This window comes from Tamandua tetradactyla, chromosome 10, assembly GCF_023851605.1.
Source record: "Tamandua tetradactyla isolate mTamTet1 chromosome 10, mTamTet1.pri, whole genome shotgun sequence".
NCBI lineage: Eukaryota > Metazoa > Chordata > Mammalia > Pilosa > Myrmecophagidae > Tamandua > Tamandua tetradactyla.
In genome coordinates, this window is record NC_135336.1 from 5916301 (window position 1) to 5940205 (window position 23905).

At 37.2% G+C, this 23905-nt stretch overlaps 1 long non-coding RNA gene across 7 annotated transcripts in view; it reads right to left on the minus strand.

The window, feature by feature from the left end:
* The window catches only part of LOC143648189 (uncharacterized), a 115011-nt gene extending 92806 nt beyond the window's left edge, over window positions 1-22205 (minus strand). For all 7 annotated transcript variants that reach the window (XR_013158430.1, XR_013158429.1, XR_013158434.1 and 4 more), the window contains exons 1-2: window positions 22030-22205; window positions 20469-20506 (exon numbers count right to left, since the gene is read on the minus strand). This is a non-coding gene — a long non-coding RNA (uncharacterized LOC143648189). The remainder of the gene's footprint in view (window positions 1-20468; window positions 20507-22029) is intronic.
* Window positions 22206-23905: the final 1700 nt, after the last annotated feature.

The following is a 23905-nucleotide window of genomic DNA, read 5'->3' on the forward strand; positions in this document are numbered from 1 at the left end:
GACAACTAATGAGCAAAAACCTAGGACAAGACAGAGGCCCAGAAAGATGGACACCTTACACACTACATATGCGTTGGGCACATCTTCCTGAGAGGAGGGCTGAAGCTCAAGAAAATCTCTGTCTAAAACCAGCTGGTTACAAAACCAAGAAATAGACATCTCAAGGACTAAATCCCACAGTTAACATTTTAAAATATTAAATGGTACAGTGTGCAACAAAAGAGTACAAGAGAAATAAAGAAATAGGAAATGGCTGTCCATCTAAAGGAAAAGGATAAAGATACAGAAAACAGCAACAAAGAGGATGAGAATTTGGATATACCAAAAAAAAAAGTCTTTTAAAAAATGATCTTTAAAAATGCTCAAGGGAGGTGCCTGCCCATTTAAAAACAAAACAAAACAAAACAAAAACCATACACACACACATAAAAACAAACAAACAAAAAGTCCTCAAGGAGAAGAAGGGAACTATATAGAAAGAACCAAAGGATATCAGGAAAGCAATGAAAGAGCAATGTGAGAAACTTGATAAAGACAGAAATTTTAAAAGGAGCCAAATACAACTATTGGAGTGGAAGACCAGAATAAATGAAATGAAAAATGTCCAGGAAGGTTTCAAGAGCAGGATGGAGCTGGCACATGAGGGAATCAGTGATCTTGAAGTCAAGACACTTAAAATGAGTTAGGCTGAGAAGTAGAAAGAAAAAAGAAGTACTAAAAGTGAAAATAGCCTCAGACCATATTGAGACACAATCAAACACACACAACATAGGCATTATGGGAATTCCAGAAGGAGAAGAAATAGAGAAAGGGGCAGAAGGAATAATAAAAATATATATATAATAATAATAATGACAGAGAACTTCCCAAACTTAGCATAAGATGTGAATATGCACATTTAAGAAGCTGAAGAAAACAGGAAAAACCTGAATAAAAACACATCCCATCATATATTGCTTACACTATCAGGTGAAATGATAAGGAGCAAGTTCTGAAAGCTGCAAGAGAGAAGCAGTGATCCAAAAGGGGGAAGGGGCCAACATGGTGGCTTAGCAATGTGTGTGTTTTAGTTCCTTCTCCAGAACAACTAGTAAATAACCAGAAACAATACAGAACAGATCCTGGGGCCATGCCAGTGAGCGGACATACAGCGTTCCACAGTCTGGACTAGCTGGACTGGCTGCGAGCCCCCCAGAACCATGAGTTCCCCAAGCCGCAGCGGCCGGGGCTTCACCCCTCCCCCATGGCTGCTTCCCAGAGGGGAAAGGAAAGACACTTTACCAGCAGTAGGGGCTGAGCCCAACCAAACACCAATTGTGGCATTAATTAACAAATTCTGACTGCTAAAAATAGACCCCCAGCTCAGGTGAACCTGGTCAAAGCAGAGGTCACTCATTTTTGTTCCAGTGCCAAGGGGGCAGGGCTGATGGAAAAAGGAAAAAAAAAAGAGGGAAACAGAGGTATTTGTGGCTGTGTTTCTACAAAGGCTTGAGTGCCTTTGGATTCAGCAGCAGGGCTCCTCAGACTGTAACTGCCCCAGGCATAGGCAGAAACAAACTCGTTTTGAGGGCTTGTCTGGAACCTGTGCCTTCCCCAGGGAAGGGGTGAAGCCCAACTCAGGTAGAATCCCTCCTTCAAGGAATTCAGACACCAGGGCTTCATAATTTGAAGCCATTAAAACCAGCCTACAACCTCTCCTCTGTTTCCACCACAACCCTACCCAAAGTTAAAGGTACTGAATCATCTTATGCTGGTGGGACCTACAGGCAGACAAGCACCACATACTGGGCTGGATAAGAAAAACAGAGCCCAGAGACTTTACAGGAAAGTCTGTCAACCAGCTGGGTTTCACCCTCAGGGAAAACTGACACAGGTGACTCTTTCCTCCTGATAGGAGGCGAGTTTGGTCTGGGAAAATCTGGCTGGGGTCTCTAATACCTAAGTAGACCCTCCTAAGGGTAGGGGGAAAAAGGCACCATACAAGCAGGGCAAGAAACAAGAAAACAAGAACTGAAAAATTCTCCTCTGTTAAACAAAACCTAAGCTAGAGGTCCAGAAAAAGTTGAACTGAATGTCAAAGAACAGAGAGACAAGAAATTCATCCAGCAAGAAAACCCTAGGTAAAAGAAGTGAAAGCAATCTCCAGGATAAACTAATTAAGGTAATTAAATGCCTAGATGCCAGCAAAAAATAACAAATCACACCAGGAAAACTGAAGTTATGGCCCAGTCAAAGGAACAAACCAACAATCCAAATGAGATACAGGAGCTGAAACAATTAATTCAGAATATACGAACAGACATGGAAAACCTCATCAAAAACCAAACCAATGAATTGGGGGAAGATATAAAGAAGGCAAGGAATGAACAAAAAGAAGAAATGGAAAGTCTAAAAAAACAACTCACAGAACTTGTGGGAATGAAAGGCATGGTAGAAGAGATGAAAAAAACAATGGAAACCTACAATGGTAAATTTTGAGAGGCAGAATGTAGGATTAGTGAACTGGAGGACAGAACATCTGAAATCTGACAAGAAAAAGAAATATAGGGAAAAAATGGAAAAATATGAGCAGAGACTCAGGGAATTGAAGGACAATATGAAGCACACAAATATACGTGTTGTGGGTGTCCCAGAAGGAGAAGAGAAGGAAAAGGAGGAGAAAAACTAATGGAGGAAATAATCACTGAAAATTTCTCAACTCTTATGCAAGACTTAAAATTACAGATCCAAGAAGTGCAGCGTACCCCAAAGAGAATAGATCCAAATAGACATACTCTAAGACATTTACTAATCAGAATGTCAGAGGTCAAAGAGAAATAGAAAATTTTGAAAGCAGCAAGAGAAAAGAAATCCATCACATACAAGGGAAGCCCAATAAGACTATGCATAGATTTCTCAGCAGAAACCATGGAGGCAAGAAGACAGTGGGATGATATATCTAAATTATTAAAAGAGAAAAACTGTCAACCAAGAATTCTATGTCCAGCAAAATTGTCCTTCAAAAATGAGGGAGAAATTAAAACATTTTCAGACAAAAAATCACTGAGAGGATTCGTGACCAAGAGACCAACTCTTCAAGAAATACTAAAGAGAGCACTAGAGACAAATACAAAGGCAGAAGAGAGAGGTGTGGAGAAGAGTGTAGAAAGGAAGACCATGAGTGAAGGTAAAAAGAAGGAAAATTAGAAGGACATATAAAAGCCAAAAGGCAAAATGGTAGAGGAGGGTACTGCCTGGGCAGTAATAACACTGATGTTGATGGATTAAGCTTCCCAATCAGGGGACATGAACTGGCAGAATGGATTAGGGAACAGGACCCATCTATATGCTGTCTCTACTCAAAGGACATGAGGGCAAGGACAGAAACTGACATTTGCACACCAATGCTTATAGCAGCATTATTTACAATTACCAAGAGATGGAAACAGCCAAAATGTCCATCAACAGACAGGTGGCTAAACAAACTGTGGTATATACATACGATGCAATATTATGCAGCTGTAAGACAGAATAAAGTTATGAAGTACGTAACAACATGGATGGAACTTAAGGACATTATGCTGAGTGAGATTAGCCAGAAACAAAAGGACAAATACTGTACGGTCTCACTGATATGAAGTGACATTAGTGAATACATTTGGAATATTTCGTTGGCAACAGAGACCATCAGAAGATAGAAATAGGGTAAGATATTGGGTAATTGGAGCTGAAGGGATACAGATTGTGCAACAGGACTGAACGTAAAAACTCAGAAATGGACAGCACAATACTATCTAACTGTAATACAATTATGTTAAAACACTGAATGAAGCTGAATGTGAGAATGATAGAGGGAGGAGGGCTGGGGGCAAATGAAATCAGAAAGAAAGATAGATGATAAAGATTGAGATGGTATAATCTAGGAATGCCTAGAGTGTATAATGATAGTGACTAAATGTGCAAATTTAAAAAATGTTTGTGCATGAGAAAGAACAAAGGAATGTCATTACTGCAGGGTGCTGAAAATAGATGGTAATTAATATTTTGAAATTTCAACTCATGTGTGAGACTAAAGAAAAAATGTTTATTTGGTACAAAAAAAAAGAGAGAGAAGCAGCGTGTTTTTACAAGGGGGACTCAATTGATTGAGTGCCAACTGCTCATCAGAAACCATAGAGGTAAGAAGGCAGTGGGTTGAAATACATAAAGTGCTAAAGGAAAACAACTGTCAGCCAAAAATGGTATATTCAGCTAAACTCATTTTCAAAAGTGAGAGAAAATTTAAGACACTCTTAGATACATAAAAGTTGACAAAATATATACCTCTGGACTTGCCTTACAAACAATAGTAAAGGAAGTTCTTCAGACTGAAAAGAAAGGACCCACTAGGCAGTGGTTCAAAGCAGCCTAAAGAAATAATGACCTGCAGTAAAGGTAACCATTTGAGTAATTATAAATGTCAGTGTTATTTATTATTATACTGTTAGGTATGTAATTCCACATCTTACTTCCTACAGGTGCTAAAATGCAAATGCATAAAAAGTAATATGAATCCAGGTTTTTGAGCATCCAATATGGAAAAATATAAGTGGTAACCAGTGCAAAAAATGGCAGAGACAGTGGGGTATAGGAAAAGCATGCTATTGAATTTATGTTGGTAACAAACCAAATATGATTGCTATATATGTAGGATGTCAAATTTTCTTTTTAATTCTCCAAGTTCACTCATTAATGCTAGCTCATATCAGTGAGACCATACAGTATTTGTCCTTTTGTTTCTGGCTAATTTCACTCAGCATAAAGTCCTCAAAAGGATGTTAATTTTTTTAAGGAGGTTAAATTTTAACTTCTAAGAAAATCCAGATAGAAATGAGAAGGTACTTAATATGGTGTAACACAGAAAAGCAAATAGTTATGAAAGTAGGTTTTAATGGAAGTAAGGGACTAAAATGTGTAAAACTTACAAAGACTAAATAGCAAAATGAAAGAAGAAATTCCTGAATTATCAGTAGTGACTTTAAATGTAAATGGATTAAACTCTCCAGTAAAAAGGCAGAAATTGACAGAATAGATTAAAAAGCATAACCCAACCCTATGCTGTCTGCAAGAGACTCACTTTAAAGTCAAAGATACAAGTAGATTCAGGGTGAAAGGATAGAAAAACTATAGCATTCAGAAGATATAGGTAACTAAAAGATACCTGGGGTGGCTATACTAATGTTCTGTTAAATAGACTTTAAGTAAAGAACAGTTACAAGTGACAAACATGGTTATATATATATGACAATTCAACTAACAGTTATAACAATTATAAATATATATGCACATAACAGCAGAGCTCCCAAATATATGAAGCAAATACTGTAAGATTTGAAGGGAGAAATGGACAGTTCTGCATTAATAGTGGGAGACTTTAACACACCACTCTCAGTAATAGATAGAACATCTAGTCAGAAGATTAATAAGGAAATACAGGATTTGAACAACACACTAAACCAACTAGACCTAAAAGACATATATCGAACACTGCATCCAAAGAAAACAGAATACATATTCTTCTCAAATGTACTGGATCATTTTCCAGGATAGACCATATGCTGGGTCACAAAACAAGTCTCAACATTGACATCATATAATGTATATTCTCCAACTTCAGTGGAATGAAGGCAGACATCAACAACAGGAAGAATTGGAAAATTCACAAATATGTGGAAAGTTATTATACTCTTAAAAAAACAATAGGTTAAAGAGGAAATCAGAAGCAAATAGGAAATATCTTGAGGTGAAGAAAATGAAAAGTTTTGATGCAGTGAAGGCAGTGCTCTAAATTAGAAAAAATTATAGGTCTAAATTAGAAAAGAAGAAAGACTTCAACTCAGAGACTTATCCTCAAAACTGGAAGAACTAGAAAAAGTAGAGCAAACTAACCCAAAGTGAACAGAAAGAAGGAAACAAGGTCAGAGTGGAGATAAATGAAAAAGGAAAAAAAAATGGATAGAATCAACAAAACTAAAAAATTGTTTCTTTGAAAAGATCAATAAAATCAACAAACCTTTATCTACATTAACAAAGGGAAAAAGAGAGAAGATACAAATAATGAAATTCAGAAATAAAAAAGGAGGACATTATTAAGGACCCTGCTGAAATACAAAAGACTATAAGAGGACAAAAAACTGTATATCAATAGAGTAGGCACACTAGATGAAATGGACAAATTTTTAGAAACACACCAACCACCTACATTGACTCAAGAAGAAATAGAAGATCTCAGCAAACCAATACTATTAATAAGATTGACTCAGTAACTCAATATACTCTAACAAAGAAGATTCTGGGACCAGATGGTTTTACGGGGGAATTCTAACCAACATTCCAAGATTAACCTCTTCCCAAAAAGTAAAGAGCAGGGAATACTCCCTAACTCAGTCTTTGAGCTCAACACCACCCTTTTGCCAAAGCCATTGAAAGATACACAAGAAAAGAAAACTACAGACCAATATCTCCATGAATATAGATGCAAAAATCCTCTATAAAATACTAAGAAATTGAATCCAACAGTATATTAAAATAATTATATACCATGATCAAGTGGAATTTATCTCTGGTATGTAAGGTTGTTTCAACATAAAGGATGCAATTAATGCAATACACCACATTAACAGAATTAAGTAGAAACCACATGATCATCTCAATTGATGCAGAAAGGGCATTTGACAAAATACAGTACCCTTTCTTGATAAAAACACTTAGAAGTTAAGAATAGTAGGATTGCTAGGTATCTACTCAGAGGACATAAGGGCAAAGACATAAATGGCCATTTGCACACCAATGTTTATAGCAGCATTATTTACAATTGCAAGGAGACAGAAACAACCAAAATGTCCATCAACAGACAAGTGGCTAAACAAACTGTGGTATATACGTATGATGGAATATTATGCAGCTTTAAGACAGAATAAACTTATGAAGAATGTAACAACATGGATGGACTTTGAGAACATTATGCTGAGTGAGGCTAGCCAAAAACTAAAGGACAAATACTGTATGGTCTCATTGATATGAACTGACATTGGTGAATAAACTTGGAATATTTCATTGGTAACAGAGACCATCAGGAGATAGAAATAGGGTAAGATATTGGGTAACTGGAGCTGAAGGGATACAGACTGTTGCAACAGGACTGGATACAAAAACTCAGAAATGGACAGCACAATACTACAAAACTGTAATACAATTATGTTAAAACACTGAATGAAGCTGAATGTGAGAATGGTAGAGGGAGGAGGGCTGGAGACAAAAATGAAATCAGAAAGAAAGATAGATGATAAAGATTGAGATGGTATAATCTAGGAATGCCTAGAGTGTATAATAATAGTGAAATGCACAAGGTTAATTTTAAAAATGTTTTTGCATGAGGAAGAACAAAGGAATGTCATTATTGCAGGGTACTGAAAATAGATGGTAATTAATATTTTATTATGTCACCTTCTGTGTGAGACTAAAGCAAAAATGTTTATTTGTTACAAAATTTATATTTTGACTAGTGCATTTCCTAATATAACTTATGTAGATAGTTCGATTGAATGCCATAAGTACTTGTAATCTCAGGTAGGACATGAGATTTTGCTGGTTTATCCAGAGTGATGCCCCAATGAATCCCAGAGTGATTCGATCAGTGAGTGGAAAAGTATCTGCAAAGCCCCCTTCGGGGAGTGGTGAGAATGGGGAGAAATTCAACTTCTCCAAGTTGAATTCTTGATATTCTCACAAACAGTGTGGATGGCCAAGGCTAGAGGCTGAGCCCCCAGTCTTGGGGTTTGTTCATATGAAGCTTAACCCCGCAAAGGATAGGTCAAGGCTACTTAAAATTTAGGCCTAAGAGTCACCCCCAAGAGAGCCTCTTTTGTTGCTTAGATGTGGCCCCTCTCTCCAGCCAACACAATGAGCAGTCTCACCACCCTCCCCCTCTCTAGAAGGGCCATGACACCCAGGGGTGGGGACCTTCCTGGCAACGTGGGACAGAGATCTTGGAATGAGCTGAGATTCAACATCAGGGGATTGAGAAAAACCCTAGAATGAGCTGAGACTTAACATCAAGGGATTGAGAAAACCTTCTCGACCAAAAGAGGGAAGAGGGAAATGAGACAAAGTGTCAATGGCTGAGAGATTCCAAACAGAGTTGAGAGGTTATCCTGGAGGTTATTCTTATGCATCATGTAGATATCATCTTGTTATTCAAGATGTAATGGAGAGGCTGAAGGGAACTGCCTGAAAATGTAGAGCTGTGTTCCAGTAGCCATGTTTCTTGAGGATGATTGAATAATGATACAGCTGTCACAATGTGACTGTGTGATTGTGAAAACCTTGTGTCTGATGCTCTTTTTATCTACCTTGTCAACAAAGGAGTAGAGCATATGGAATAAAAATAAATAATAGGGGGAACAAATGCTAAAATAAATTCAGCTAGTGATCAATGAAAGCGAGGGGTAAGGGGTATGGTAGGTATAATCTTTTTTTTTTTTCTTTCCTGTGTTTATTTCTTTTTCTATTGTCTTTTTATTTCTTTTTCTGAATTAATGCAAATGTTCTAAGAAATGATGAGTATGCAACTAAGTGATGATATTGTGAATTACTGATTATATATGTTGCTTTATTTTGTTCATTTTTAAATTAATAAATAAATTTTAAAAAAAAGAATAGAAGGAAACTTCCTTACCATGACAAAGGGCATATATGAAAAGCCCATAACTAACATCCTACTTAGTGGTGACAGACTTAAGCTTTCCCTCTAAGAGCAAGAACCAGACAAGGATTTTCACCATCACCAATGTTCTTCAACATTGTACTGGAAGTTCTTGCCAGAACAATTTGATGAGGAAAAGAAATAAAAGTCATCCAAGTTGGAAAGAAGAAAGTGAAACTTTCTCTATTTGCAGATGATATGATCTTATATACAGAAAATTCTGAAAAAGCTATAACACAGTTCCTAGAGGTAATAAATAGATTCAGCAAAGTGGCAGTATACAAGATCAACACCCAAAAATGAATAGCCTTTCTCTATACAAGCAACGAAAAATTGGCAGAAGAAACCAAAAAAAAAAAAAGAAAAATTACATTCACATTAGCAACTAAAAGAATCAAATATCTAGGAAGAAATCTGACTAAGAATATAAAGGTCCTGTATACAGAAAACTATAAAACATTTTTAAAAGAAATCAAGGAAGACCTAAATAAATGGAAGTACATTCCGTGTTTACGAATTGGAAGACTAAATGTCAGTAAGATGTCAATACCACCCAAAGTAATTTATAAATTCAATGTATTCCCAACCAAAATTCCAATAATATTCTTTGAAGAAATAGAAAAGTCAACCATGAAATTTATATGGAAAGGCAAGAGACCCTGAATAGCTAAAGCCATCTTGCAAAAGATGAATGAAGTTGGAAGACTCACACTTCCTGATCTTAAAACTTATCCCTGTAATCAAAACTGCATGGTATGGGCACAAAGAGAGTCATATAGACCAAAGGAAGTGAACTGAGAGCTCAGAAATCAACCCTCACAATTATAGTGAACTGATTTTTGACAAGGTGGTAATGACCACTCAATTAGAAAAAAATAGTCTCTTCATAGATTGGTGAATGATGGTGTAGACATATGAATTGAACATGGTATTGCTACAAAAAGGAATGAAGTTGGGAGGCATGCAATGATGTGAATGAACCTTTGGGGCATTTGGTGAGGGAAAATAAGACAGAAACAAAAGAGCAAATATTGTAAAGATCTCATTTGGAAAATACTTATAAGAAAACTGAGGTCTAGATTGTAAGCTCTTACAGCAGTCACATTTAGTCCTGAGTGATAATTTGTTCTTCTGGATTTTGAGGGGCTTTTTAATGTATGTATAACCTGGTATTTAGAAAAAAGAATGAAGCCTATGGGGTTGGGATTAAGATAATTCAGAATACACGGGCAAAGAAGACATTGCTTGCATTTTAGGACTTCACCTACTCTTTGAGACCAAAGAAGAAAGGTTTATTTTTTCCAGAACCTAAATTTTCTGTAGCACCTAATCTAACTCAACCTGCCTGGATAGATCATTTAAACAATCCAAACACAGGGATGCCAGAATAAGATGAGATCTTATGATCCTGTATAGCCGTATTTAATGACTAGATACATCCCAGAGTATATTAAACAGATAATCAAAAAGTATTGGCAAAGTCCCTTGAGGGATGGGAAAAAAATTATGGAACTATTAAACTTTACTACCAGGGAAACTCTGGATACTCTGTCAAACATCACGGGCACCTAAATCAATAGGCCAAGCCCTTGATCTTGAGGCTTGCTTATGTGAGGCTTATGTATGTAAGGAAGAAGCTTAGCCTACCTATGGGCATGCCTAAGAGTCACCTTGAGAGGACCTTTTTGTTGCTCAGATGTAGACTTTCTCTCTCCAAGTCCAACTCTGCAAGTGAAACCATTGCCCTTCCCTCTACATGGGACATGACATCCAGGGATGAAAGTCTCTCTTGCAGTGTGGGAAATGACTCCCAGGGATGAGCCTGGCCCTGGTGCCATGAGATCAACAATGCCATCCTGACCAAAAGGGGGAAAAGAAGTGTAACAAATAAGGTATTAGTGGCTGAAAGAGTTCAAATAGAGTCAAGAGGCTACATTGGATATCGCTCTTACGCATGCTTCAGTTAGACATTGCTACCTATTATAATTTGTTAAACCCCAACCAAAACCATTCCTGTGAATCCTAAAGAATACCTAGGGCATTATATAAAATTTTACAAAGGTTCCATGCACTAGGGTACCTTTTCAATATCTATACCTCCAGATGGTCCCTGAAGCATATATGACCTGAAATGCAGAGGGGCCAGCCCTTCCAGAAGATCAACTAGTTCTATTCCCCTATCCTATATTATGAATAGCCCCTTCCAACAGGAAAAAGTTAGCATGGGCAAAGCCCAAATACTCCTAAAGAGTGGGAGAAAGATGAAAGGTGATGGTGGAGTTATACAAAGAAGTAGGTTTTAACAAAGGAGTCTGATTGCTGAATCATTATACTGATATTTCTTTTAGCCTCTAGTACCTTAGAGCAGCTAGAAACTGAAACCTAAAACTGTGGAAGTGTAACCCATGTCAGACTCTGAAATCTGTTCTACAGTCTATTTTGTGATGTACTTTGACATTTATTGCTTTTATGTATATATGTTATTTAAAGAGCAGGAGGAATATAACAGGTCTCCAGTATCTTGGAGCAGCTAGAAGAAAAAACAAAAAATCATGGAACTGTAACCCATATCAAACTTTAAAATTTTTAAAATCTACTTGTTAAAATGTACTTGGAAATTTGTTGTTTTTTTGTATATATATTTCACAATTTAAGAAATTTAAAAATCAATTTAAGAAAACAAAAAACAAACAAACAAACAAAAAACAGTCTCTTCTACAAATGGTGCTTGGAAAATTGGACCTCTATTTGCGGAAAAAAAAAAAAAAAGATGGAGGACCCGTATATCATATCATATACAAAAATCAACTCAAAGTGAAAAAAAATCAACTCAAAATGGATCAAAACTTCAATGTAAGAGCTGGAATTATCAAACTCCTAGAAGAAAACATATGGAACTATCTTTAAGAGCCTTGTTAGGCAATGGTTTCTTAGATTTTATACCCAAAGCCCAAACATCAACAACAAAAATAGATAAAATTAAAAACTTTTGTTCCTCAAAAGTCTTTATTATGAAAGTAAAAAGACAATCTACATAATGGGAGAAAACATTTGGAAATCACTATCCAATAAAGGATTACTATCTAGATTGTATAAAGAAATCCTTCAGCTTAACAATAAAATATAACAGCCCAATTGAAAAATGTGTCAGGGCAGGCTATGGTGGCTCAGTGGCAGAATTCTCACCTGCCTTACCAAGAGACCCAGATTTGATTCCTGGATCCTGCCATGCCAAAAAAAAAAAGTGCCACAGACTTGAACAGAGATCTCTCCAATGAAAATACACAAATGGCCAGAAAGAACATGAAAAGAGCATTAGCCATCAGGGAAGTGCAAATCAAAACCACAATGAGATACTATTTCACACCCATTAGAATGGCTACTATTTAAAAAATGGAAAAGAACATATATTCAGAGAGAATTAGAGAAATAGGAACACTCATTTGTTGCTGGTGGTGATATAAAATGGTGCAACCGCTGTGGAAGACAGTCTGTTGGTTCCTCTGAAAAAGTATAGAACTACCCATGACTTGGCAATACCACTACTATGTATATACCCAAAGATTTGAAATCAGGTACTCAAACAGATATTTGCACACTGATGTTCATAATGGCATTACTCATTATTACTAAAAGATGGAAACAACCCAAGTGTCCAACAACTGATGAACGGATAAACAAAATGTGGTACATATATACAAAGAAATAACATTCAGCTTTAGAAAGGAATGAAGTCCGGAGACATGCAATAACATGGATGAACCTTGAACACATGCATGTTGAGTGAAATAAGCCAGATACAAAATGACAAATATTGCATGATCTCACTGATATGAAATTATCAGAATAAGCAACCTTATGGAGTCAGAATTTAGAATATAGGTTAACAGGGGATGGGATGAGGCTAGGTGTTCTAGTCTGCTAGCTGCCAGAATGCAATATACCAGAAATGAAATGGCTTTTAAAAAGGGGAATTTAATAAGTTGCTAGTTTCCAGTTCTAAGGCTGAGAAAATGCCCCAATTAAAACAAGTCTACAGACCCAGGACTTCCGGAGAAGATGGCGGCTTAGTAAGATGCGCGGGTCTTAGTTCCTCCTCCAGAACAGCTACTAGGGGAGTAGAAATGATACAGAACAGCTCCCAGAACCATGACAGAGATCAAGAAGACAGTGTACCCCATTCTGGAACGGCTGACTGGCTGGGAGAACCCGCTCCGGTGAGATTGCCGAGGGGCGCGGGCTTCCCCGGGCCGGGGTGGCAAGTGGCCGGAGTCCCTCCCTTCCTCCTTCCCGGGCCAGCTGGGAGAATTGGACAGGCGGTCCCCTCAAGCCACGGCGGCTGGCGCCCCCCCACTTGCGGCCTCCTGGACCAACTGGGAGAATTGGATCGGAGATCCCCAGGCTGCAGAGAACGGTGACCAGGGTCCCTTCCAAACACGTGGCTTCCTGGTCCGGCTGGGAACGGTGCACTCTCCCGGGCCGCAGCGGCTGGTGCCCTCCCGCCACACTTGGCACCCCGGGCCGGCTAGGAGATTCAGACGGGCGCTCTCCTGGGCTGTGGCGGCCGGCAACCCTCCCCGCGTTCGGATCCCCGGGCCGGCTGACACTCTTCCAAGCCACTTCGGCTGGTGAACCTCCCCCAGGGTGAGAGTTTTCCAAAGTTAAAGGACCCACAGCACCTTTTACTGGTGGGACCCGCAGACAAACTAGTGCCACGAGCGCCACCTACTGGGCAGGATAAGAAAAACAGAACCCAGAGATTTCACAGAAAAATCTTTCAACCTGTTGGGCCCAACACCCAGGGAAATCTGACTAAATGCCCAGACGCCAGCAGAAGATAACAGATCACGCTCAGGAAATTGAAAATATGGCCCAGTCAAAGGAACAAACCAATAGTTCAAATGAGATACAGGAGTTGAGACAATTAATGCTGAATATACGACAGAAATGGAAAACCTCTTCAAAAATGAAATCGATAAATTGAGGGAGGACATGAAGAAGACATGGGATGAACAAAAAGAAGAAATAGAAAAACTGAAAAAACAAATCACAGAACTTATGGAAGTGAAGGATAAAGCAGAAAAGATGGAAAAACAATGGATACCTACAATGATAGATTTAAAGAGACAGAAGATAGAATTAGTGATTTGGAGGATGGAACACCTGAATTCCAAAAGGAAACAGAAACTACAGGGAAAAGAATGGAAAAATTTGAACAGGGGATCAGGAAACTCAATGACAATATGAAGCGCACAAATATACATGTTGTGGGTGTCCCAGAAGGAGAAGAGAAGGGAAAAGGAGGAGAAAAACTAATGGAAGAAATTATCACTGAAAATTTCCCAACTCTTATGAAAGACCTAAAATTACAGATGCAAGAAGTGCAGCACACCCCAAAGAGAATAGACCCAAATAGGCATTCTCCAAGACACTTACTAGTTAGAATGTCAGAGGTCAAAGAGAAAGAGAGGATCTTGAAAGCAGCAAGAGAAAAACAATCCATCACATACAAAGGAAATCCAATAAGACTATGTGTAGATTTCTCAGCAGAAACCATGGAGGAGAGAAGACAGTGGAACGATATATTTAAATTACTAAAAGAGAAAAACTGCCAAACAAGACTTCTATATACAGCAAAATTGTCCTTCAAAAATGAGGGAGAAATTAAAACATTCCCAGACAAAAAGTCACTGAGAGAATTTGTGACCAAGAGACCAGCTCTGCAAGAAATACTAAAGGGAGCACTAGAGTCAGATACGAAAAGACAGAAGAGAGAGGTATGGAGAAGAGTGTAGAAAGAAGGAAAATCAGATATGATGTACATAATACAAAAGACAAAATGGTAGAGGAAAATATTATCCAAACAGTAATAACACTAAATGTTAATGGACTGAATTCCCCAATCAAAAGACATAGACTGGCAGAATGGATTAAAAAACAGGATCCTTCTATATGCTGTCTACAGGAAACACATCTTAGACCCAAAGATAAACATAGGTTGAAAGTGAAAGGTTGGGAAAAGATATTTCATGCAAATAACAACCAGAAAAGAGCAGGAGTAGCTATACTAATATCCAACAAATTAGACTTCAAATGTAAAACAGTTAAAAGAGACAAAGAAGGACACTATCTACTAATAAAAGGAACAATTAAACAAGAAGACTTAACAATCATAAATATTTATGCACTGAACCGAAATGCCCCTAAATATGTGAGGAATACACTGCAAACACTGAAAAGAGAAATAGACACATATACCATAATAGTTGGAGACTTCAATTCACCACCCTCATCAATGGACAGAACATCTAGACAGAGGATCAATAAAGAAATAGAAAATCTGAATATTACAATAAATGAGCTAGACTTAACAGACATTTATAGGACATTACACCCCACAACAGCAGGATACACCTTTTTCTCAAGTGCTCATGGATCATTCTCAAAGATAGACCATATACTGAGTCACAAAGCAAGTCTTAACAAATTTAAAAAGATTGAAATCATACACAACATTTTCTCGGATCATAAAGGAATGAAGTTGGAAATCAATAATAGGCGGAGTGCCAGAAAGTTCACAAATACGTGGAGGCTCAACAACACACTCTTAAACAACGAGTGGGCCAAAGAAGAAATTGCAAGAGAAATTAGTAAATACCTCGAGGCGAATGAAAACGAAAACACAACATATCAAAACTTATGAGACGCAGCAAAGGCAGTGCTAAGAGGGAAATTTATTGCCCTAAATGCCTATATCAAAAAAGAAGAAAAGGCAAAAATGCAGGAATTAACTGTCCACTTGGAAGAACTGGAGAAAGAACAGCAAACTAATCCCAAAGCAAGCAAAAGGAAAGAAATAACAAAGATTAGAGCAGAAATAAATGAAATTGAAAACATGAAAACAATAGAGAAAATCAATAAGACCAGAAGTTGGTTCTATGAGAAAATCAATAAGATTGATGGGCCCTTAGCAAGACTGACAAAAAGAAGAAGAGAGAGGATGCAAATAAATAAGATCAGAAATGGAAGAGGTGACATAACTACTGACCTCACAGAAATAAAGGAGGTAATAACAGGATACTATGAGCAACTTTACGCTAATAAATACAACAATTTAGATGAAATGGACGGGTTCCTGGAAAGACATGAACAACCAACCTTGACTCAAGAAGAAATAGATGACCTCAACAAACCAATCACAAGTAAAGAAATTGAATCAGTCATTCAAAAGCTTCCTAAAAAGAAAAGTCCAGGACCAGACGGCTTCACATGTGAATTCTATCAAACATTCCAGAAAGAATTAGTACCAACTCTCCTCAAACTCTTCAAAAAAATCGAAGTGGAGGGAAAACTACCTAATTCATTCTATGAAACCAACATCACCCTCATACCAAAACCAGGTAAAGATATTACAAAAAAAGAAAACTACAGATCAATCTCTCTAATGAATATAGATGCAAAAATCCTCAATAAAATTCTAGCAAATCATATCCAACAACACATTAAAAGAATTATACATCATGACCAAGTAGGATTCATCCCAGGTATGCAAGGATGGTTCAACATAAGAAAATAAATTAATGTAATACACCATATCAACAAATCAAAGCAAAAAAGTCATCTCAATTGATGCAGAGAAGTCATTTGACAAGATTCAACATCCTTTCCTGTTGAAAACACTTCAAAAGATAGGAATACAAGGGAACTTCCTTAAAATGATAGAGGGAATATATGAAAAACCCACAGCTAATATCATCCTCAATGGGGAAAAATTGAAAACCTTCCCCCTAAGATCAGGAAAAAGACAAAGATGTCCATTATCACCACTATTATTCAACATTGTGTTGGAGGTTCTAGCCAGAGCAATTAGACAAGAAAAAGAAATACAAGGCATCAAAATAGGAAAGGAAGAAGTAAAACTATCACTGTTTGCAGACGATATGATATTATACGTCGAAAACCTGGAAAAATCCACAACAAAACTACTAGAGCTAATAAATGAGTACAGCAAAGTAGCAGGTTACAAGATCAACATTCAAAAATCTGTAGCATTTCTATACACTAGTAATGAACAAGCTGAGGGAGAAATCAAGAAACGAATCCCATTTACAATTGCAACTAAAAGAATAAAATACCTAGGAATAAATTTAACTAAAGAGACAAAAAACCTATACAAAGAAAACTACAAAAAACTGTTAAAAGAAATCACAGAAGACCTAAATAGATGGAAGGGCATACCGTGTTCATGGATTGGAAGACTAAATATAGTTAAGATGTCAATCCTACCTAAATTGATTTACAGATTCAATGCAATACCAATCAAAATCCCAACAACTTATTTTTCAGAAATAGAAAAACCAATAAGCAAATTTATCTGGAAGGGCAGGGTGCCCCAAATTGTTAAAAACATCTTGAGGAAAAAAAACGAAGCTGGAGGTCTCACGCTGCCTGACTTCAAGGCATATTATGAAGCCACAGTGGTCAAAACAGCATGGTATTGGCATAAAGATAGATATATCGACCAATTGAATCGAACAGAGTGCTCAGATTTAGACCCTGTCATCTACGGACATTTGATCTTTGATAAGACAGTCAAGCCAACTCACCTGGGACAGAACAGTCTCTTCAATAAATGGTGCCTAGAGAACTGGATATCCATATGCAAAAGAATGAAAGAAGACCTGTATCTCACACTCTATACAAAAGTTAACTCAAAATGGATCAAAGATCTAAACATTAGGTCTAAAACCATAAAACAGTTAGAGGAAAATGTAGGGAGATATCTTATGAATCTTACAATTGGAGGCGGTTTTATGGACCTTAAACCTAAAGCAAGAGCACTGAAGAAGGAAATAAATAAATGGGAGCTCCTCAAAATTAAACACTTTTGTGCATCAAAGAACTTCATCAAGAAAGTAGAAAGACAGCCTATACAATGGGAGACAATATTTGGAAACGACATATCAGATAAAGGTCTAGTATCCAGAATTTATAAAGAGATTGTCCAACTCAACAACAAAAAGACAGCCAACCCAATTACAAAATGGGAAAAAGACTTGAATAGACACCTATCAGAAGAGGAAATACAAATGGCCAAAAGGCACATGAAGAGATGCTCAATGTCCCTGGCCATTAGAGAAATGCAAATCAAAACCACAATGAGATATCATCTCACACCCAACAGAATGGCCATTATCAACAAAACAAAAATGACAAGTGCTGGAGAGGATGCGGAGAAAGAGGCACACTTATCCACTGTTGGTTGGAATGTCAAAGGGTGCAACCACTGTGGAAGGCAGTTTGGTGGTTCCTCAAAAAGCTGAATATAGAATTGCCATATGACCCAGCAATACCATTGCTAGGTATCTACTCAAAGGACTTAAGGGCAAAGACACAAACGGACATTTGCACACCAATGTTTATAGCAGCATTATTTACAGTTGCAAAGAGATGGAAACAGCCAAAATGTCCATCAACAGACGAGTGGCTAAACAAACTGTGGTATATACATACGATGGAATATTATGCAGCTTTAAGACAGAATAAACTTATGAAGCATGTAATAACATGGATGGACCTAGAGAACATTATGCTGAGTGAGTCTAGCCAAAAACTAAAGGACAAATACTGTATGGTCCCACTGATGTGAACCGACATTCGAGAATAAACTTGGAATATGTCATTGGTAACAGAGTCCAGCAGGAGTTAGAAACAGGGTAAGATAATGGGTAATAGAAGCTGAAGGGATACAGACTGTGCAACAGGACTAGATACAAAAACTCAAAAATGGACAGCACAATAATACCTAATTGTAAAGTAATCATGTTAAAACACTGAATGAAGCTGCATCTGAGCTATAGTTTTTTTGTCTGTCTGTTTGTTGGTTTGTCTTTTTTTTTCTTTTTCCATTCTTTTTTTTACTATTATTATTATTTTAATTTTTTCTCTATATTAACATTCTATATCTTTTCTGTTGCTTTGCTAGTTCTTTTCCTAAATCAATGCAAATGTACTAAGAAATGATGATCATGCATCTATGTGATGATGTTAAGAATTATTGATTGCATATGTAGAATGGAATGATTTCTAAATGTTGGGTTAATTTCTTTTTTTTTTCTTTAATTAGTAAAAAAAAAAATCAAGTCTACAGAAAAATCCAATCTAAGGCATCCAGGGATAGATACCTTGGTTCAAGAAGGCCGACGAAGTTCAGGATTTCTCTCTCAAGTGAAAAGGCACATGGTGAACATGGTCAGAGTTTCTTTCTCATCTGGAAAGGCACATGGTGAACACAGTCAGGGTTTCTCTCTCAGCTGGAAGGATACATGGCAAACATGGCATCATCTGTTAGCTTCCTCTCCAGCTCCCAGGGAGGTATTTTCCTTCTTCATTTCCAAAAGTGGCTGGCTGGTAGACTCTCTGCTTCAAGGTGTTGTGGCATTCTCTGCTTTCTCAGATTTTCCCCCATTCTCCAAAATATTTCCTCTTTTATAGGTATCCAGTAAACTAATCAAGACCCACCCAAATGGGTGGAGACACAGCTCCACCTAATCCATCTTAACAACCACTCTTGATTGAGTCACATCTCCAGGAAGATGATCTAATTACAGTTTCAGACATACAGTACTGAATAGGGATTCGAAGAAGTGGCTGCCTTTACAAAATGGGATTAGGATTAAAACATGGCTTTTCTAGGGTACATACATCCTTTCAAACTGCACAATAGGGAATGAGAAGTTAAAGCTTAGAATATACAGGGTTCCTGTTTGGAATGATGGAAATCTTTTTGTGATGAATGGTAGTGATTGTAGCACAATACTGTGAATGCAATTAATAGCACTGAAATATATATCTGAATATGATTAAAAGGGGAAATATATATGGTACCAGAATAAATTTTTTAAAAAAATCCATGGAATGACAGTAAACAAACTATGAGCCTTAAGTTAAACCATGAATTTTAATTAATAGTACAGTTGTAAAAATGTGCTGTCATCAATTGTAATAAATAATCCATACCAATTCAGGGTGTTGGTGGTGCTGTGGTGTGTGGGAATCCTGTATTTTATGCATGATTGGTCTGTAAATCCACAACTGCTTTAATAAAAATAAAAATTCCAACAGCCTTCTTTGTAAAAATGAAAAAGCCAATCATGAAATTTATATGGAAGATTAAGCTAATAGTAAATGTCATTTTGAAAATGAAGAATAATTTTAGAGGACTCACAGTTCTTGATCTTTAAACTTATTACAAAGCTAAAGCAATCAAAACAGCATGACCCTAACACAGGACAGATATTTAGACCAATAGAATCTAATTGAGACTTCAGAAATAAATTCTCCTAACTAAGGCCAACAGATTTTTGACAAGGGTTTGAAGCCCACTCAATGGGAAAAGAATAGTCTCTTAAAAAAATTTTGCTGAGAAAACTGGATATCCATAAACAAAATAATGAAAATGGACCCCTACCACACAAAATAGTTTGAAAAATTATTTTGAACAGATCAAAGATCTAACTATAAAAACAAGAACTACAGAAATCCTAGAAAAAAACACAGGGAAACATCTTCAAGATGTTGTGGTAGGTAACAGCTTCTTAGATTTTACAGTCAAATCATGAGCAATAAAAGAAAAATAAATAAATAAGACATCATCAAAGTCAAAAACTTTTGTTCATAAAAGGTCTTTATCATGATGGTAAAATGATAACTATAGAAAGGGAGAAAATATTTGGAATCTACATACCTGATAAGGGTTTAGTATCCAGAATATATAAAGAAATCCTAGAATTCAACAACAAAAAACAACCCAATTAATAAATAAGCAAAAACTTGAATAGACATTCAAGATACATCAGTGACCACAAAGCATATGAAAAGATGCTCAAAATCATTAGCCATTAGGGAAATGCAAATCAAAACCATGAGATGCATTTCACCCCCAGAAGAATGGTAGCTATTAAAAAGTGGAAAATTACAAGTGTTGGAGAGTATGTGAAGAAATAGAAACACTCATTTATTTTTGGTGGGAATGTGAAATGTTGCTGTCACTGTGGAAGATGGTCTGGCAGTTCCTTAGAAAGTTAAGTATAGAATTACCATATGACCTGGCAATTCCACTTCTAGGTAGATACCCTAAAGAACTGAAGCAGGGACTCAAACAGACATTTGTAGATCGATGTTTAGAGCAAGTTATTTACAATTCCCAAAAGACAGAGGCAACTAAGTGTTGAATGGATAAACAGTGAATGGATAAACAAAAGGTGGTAACTGCATATAATAGAATAGTATTCAACCATAAAATGAATGAAGTTCTGACACCTGCGACCATATGGATAAACCTTGAAGACATCATGTTGAAAGCAATGAGCCAGACACAAATGGACAAATATTGCATTATCTCACTATTTGGAAATAAATAAATTAGGAAATTCATAAGGCACAAAATTAGAACATAGCTTACCAGGGTCCATATTGAGGGTAGGGAATGGAAGGTTAATTATTAATTGGTACAAAGTTTCTATATAGGGTAATGGAAAAATTTTGGTAATGATTGGTGGTGATGTTAATAAACATTGTGTGAAAGCAATTAACAGCACTGAATTAAATATTTTAGGCTGTATAAATGCTACTAGAATAAAGCTTTTTTTTAAAAATAGGCATTGACAACATGTAAGCCCTAATGTAAACCACCGATTACAGTTAATAGTACAATTATAATATATTCTTTAATCAACTGTAACAAATGTACCATACCAATGCAAGGTATTAATAATAAGGGTGAGGGTATATGGGAACTCTGTACTTTCTGCGTGGTTTTTCTGTAAACCTACAATATCTCTAATAAAAAAGCAATTAACAGAATTTGTAACCTCTGGAGCCCCAGGAAGAGTGAGAAATAGTGAGGGCAGAAAAGAATATTTGAAGAAATAAAAACTATATCCCTACAGATCTAATACTCCTAATAAATGCCAAGCAGAGCAGATCTTAATAAAATCATTGCAAGACCCATTATCATAATCAAATTGCTGAAATCCCTTGATAAAAGCAAAACCTTAAGAGCATCCAGAAGATGGAATATTTTATACAGAAAATAAAAACTAAGAATAACATCATACTTCTCATTAGAAGTTGCAGAAGACGACAGAATGATACTTGTAACATGTTGAGAGAAAATAACTATCAATTTAGAATTATATACCAAAAGAGAATAGCTTTCAAATATGAAGACAAAACAAAGTCTTTCGTACAGTCTTTTGTGTCTTGAATAAGAAAGTTACCAGGAAAGCCAAGTGTAGAGAGCAAACCTGCATCAGTCTTTAGTGCTCATGAAGAAGAAGCAGTAGATCGTGGAGCCTGGGTTCAGGAGCGACTGGCAGAGAAATAGGACCCCATGGCAGAGCTGGAAGAGGCTGCAGATCCGCTCCACTCCCAGGAGAGCCACCTGGAGTAACCTAAAACAGATGCCCTGCTTGCCAGTTATTTTCCCTACATAAAACAAACCACTTAAAGAGGATGGGAGGGACAGGAAACTTGGGTTACACAATATATTTGTTTAAAAATTGAGATCATACTAAGAATATTTAAGTCCAGGGTACAAGAGGAAAACTGCTATTGCACGCTATGAGCTATGTTTAAAGGGAAACCATGAGCACTACCACAGCCACAGCAGAGAAAATAATGGAGAGAGGGACAAAAGTAAAAGGAGGTTTAGATTTCCTATTTGGTGAGGGTGTGTTTATTAGTTTTCTGTCTTTTGGGAACAATGAAATTATCTAAAATGGAGAATGTTGATGGACTGTGGACTTTGGGCCTTCTACATGATGCCCGATGAATGCAGGCAGCTGAAGGATGCACTGATGGAGAAGTAGATTGGCATACGATGGTGTATACTTATGAACAAAGGTTGTGCTGCTACAGAAAGGAACAATATCGTGAAGCATGCAACAATGTGAATGAATGTTGGGGACATTTGGCGAGACAAAATAAGCCAGAAACAAAAAGAACAACAATGGTAGGGTCACCCTTAGAAAGTGCTTATAAGAAAACAGAGGCCTAGATTGTAAGCTTTTAGAGCAGACACATCAAGTCCAGAGTGGTGATTATTATTTCTGGATTTTGAGAGGCTGTTTTATATATATAACCTGCTATTTAGAGATAAAAATGAAGCTGAACAGGTTGGAGTTAAGGTAATTCAGAACATAGGGGTAAGGAAGACAGGGTCTAAATTTTAGAACCACACATACTCTTTGAGACCAATGGAAGAAAAGTTTATTTGATCTGGAACTGAAATTTTCTGTAGTACATAATCTAATTCAACCTATCTATATAGCTGATTTGAACAACTGAAACACAGGAAGCACAGAATAAGAAAGAGGTCCTTTAATCCTGTATAGATTATTATAATGCCTGGAAATATCTTAGAGTGTATTAACCCAGATAATCAAATAGTATTGGCAAAGTCCCTTGAGGGAGGGGGGACAGGCTATGGAACTATTAAACCTTACCATCAGGGAATCCCCTGATACTGTGTCAAATCTTGGGGATACCCAAATCAATAGGCCATGCCCTCAATCATGAGGCTTACTCTTGTGAAGCTTATGTAGGTAGCATAGAAGATTGAACTACCTATAGGCATGCCTAAAAGTTACTTCTGGAGGACCTCTGTTGTTACTCAGATGTGGCCTCAGTCTCTCTAAGCCCAACTCTGCAAGTGAAATCATTGCCCTCCTCCCTAAGTGGGACATGATATCCAGGGGTGAAAGTCTCCCTGGTCATGTGGGAGAGGACTCCCAGGGATGAATCCAGAACTGGCATTGAGGGAACAACAATTCCATCCTGACCAAAAGGGGGGAAAGAAGTGTAATTAATAAAGTATCAGTGGCAGAAAGAGTTAAAATAGAGTCGAAAGGCTGTTCTGGAGGTTGCTCTTATGCAAGTTTCAGGTAGACCTTGCTACTTATCATAACCTGCCAACCCCCAACCAGGACCACTCCAGCCAATCCTAAAGAACACCTAGGGCAATATATAAGATTCCACAAGGGGACTTCCGGAGAAGATGGCGGCTTAGCAAGACCACAGGTCTTAGTTCCTCCTCCAGAAAAGCAACTAAAGAAACAGAAACAATACGAAACAGCTCCCGGAGTCACGACAGAGACCAAAAAGACAGCGTACCCCATTCTG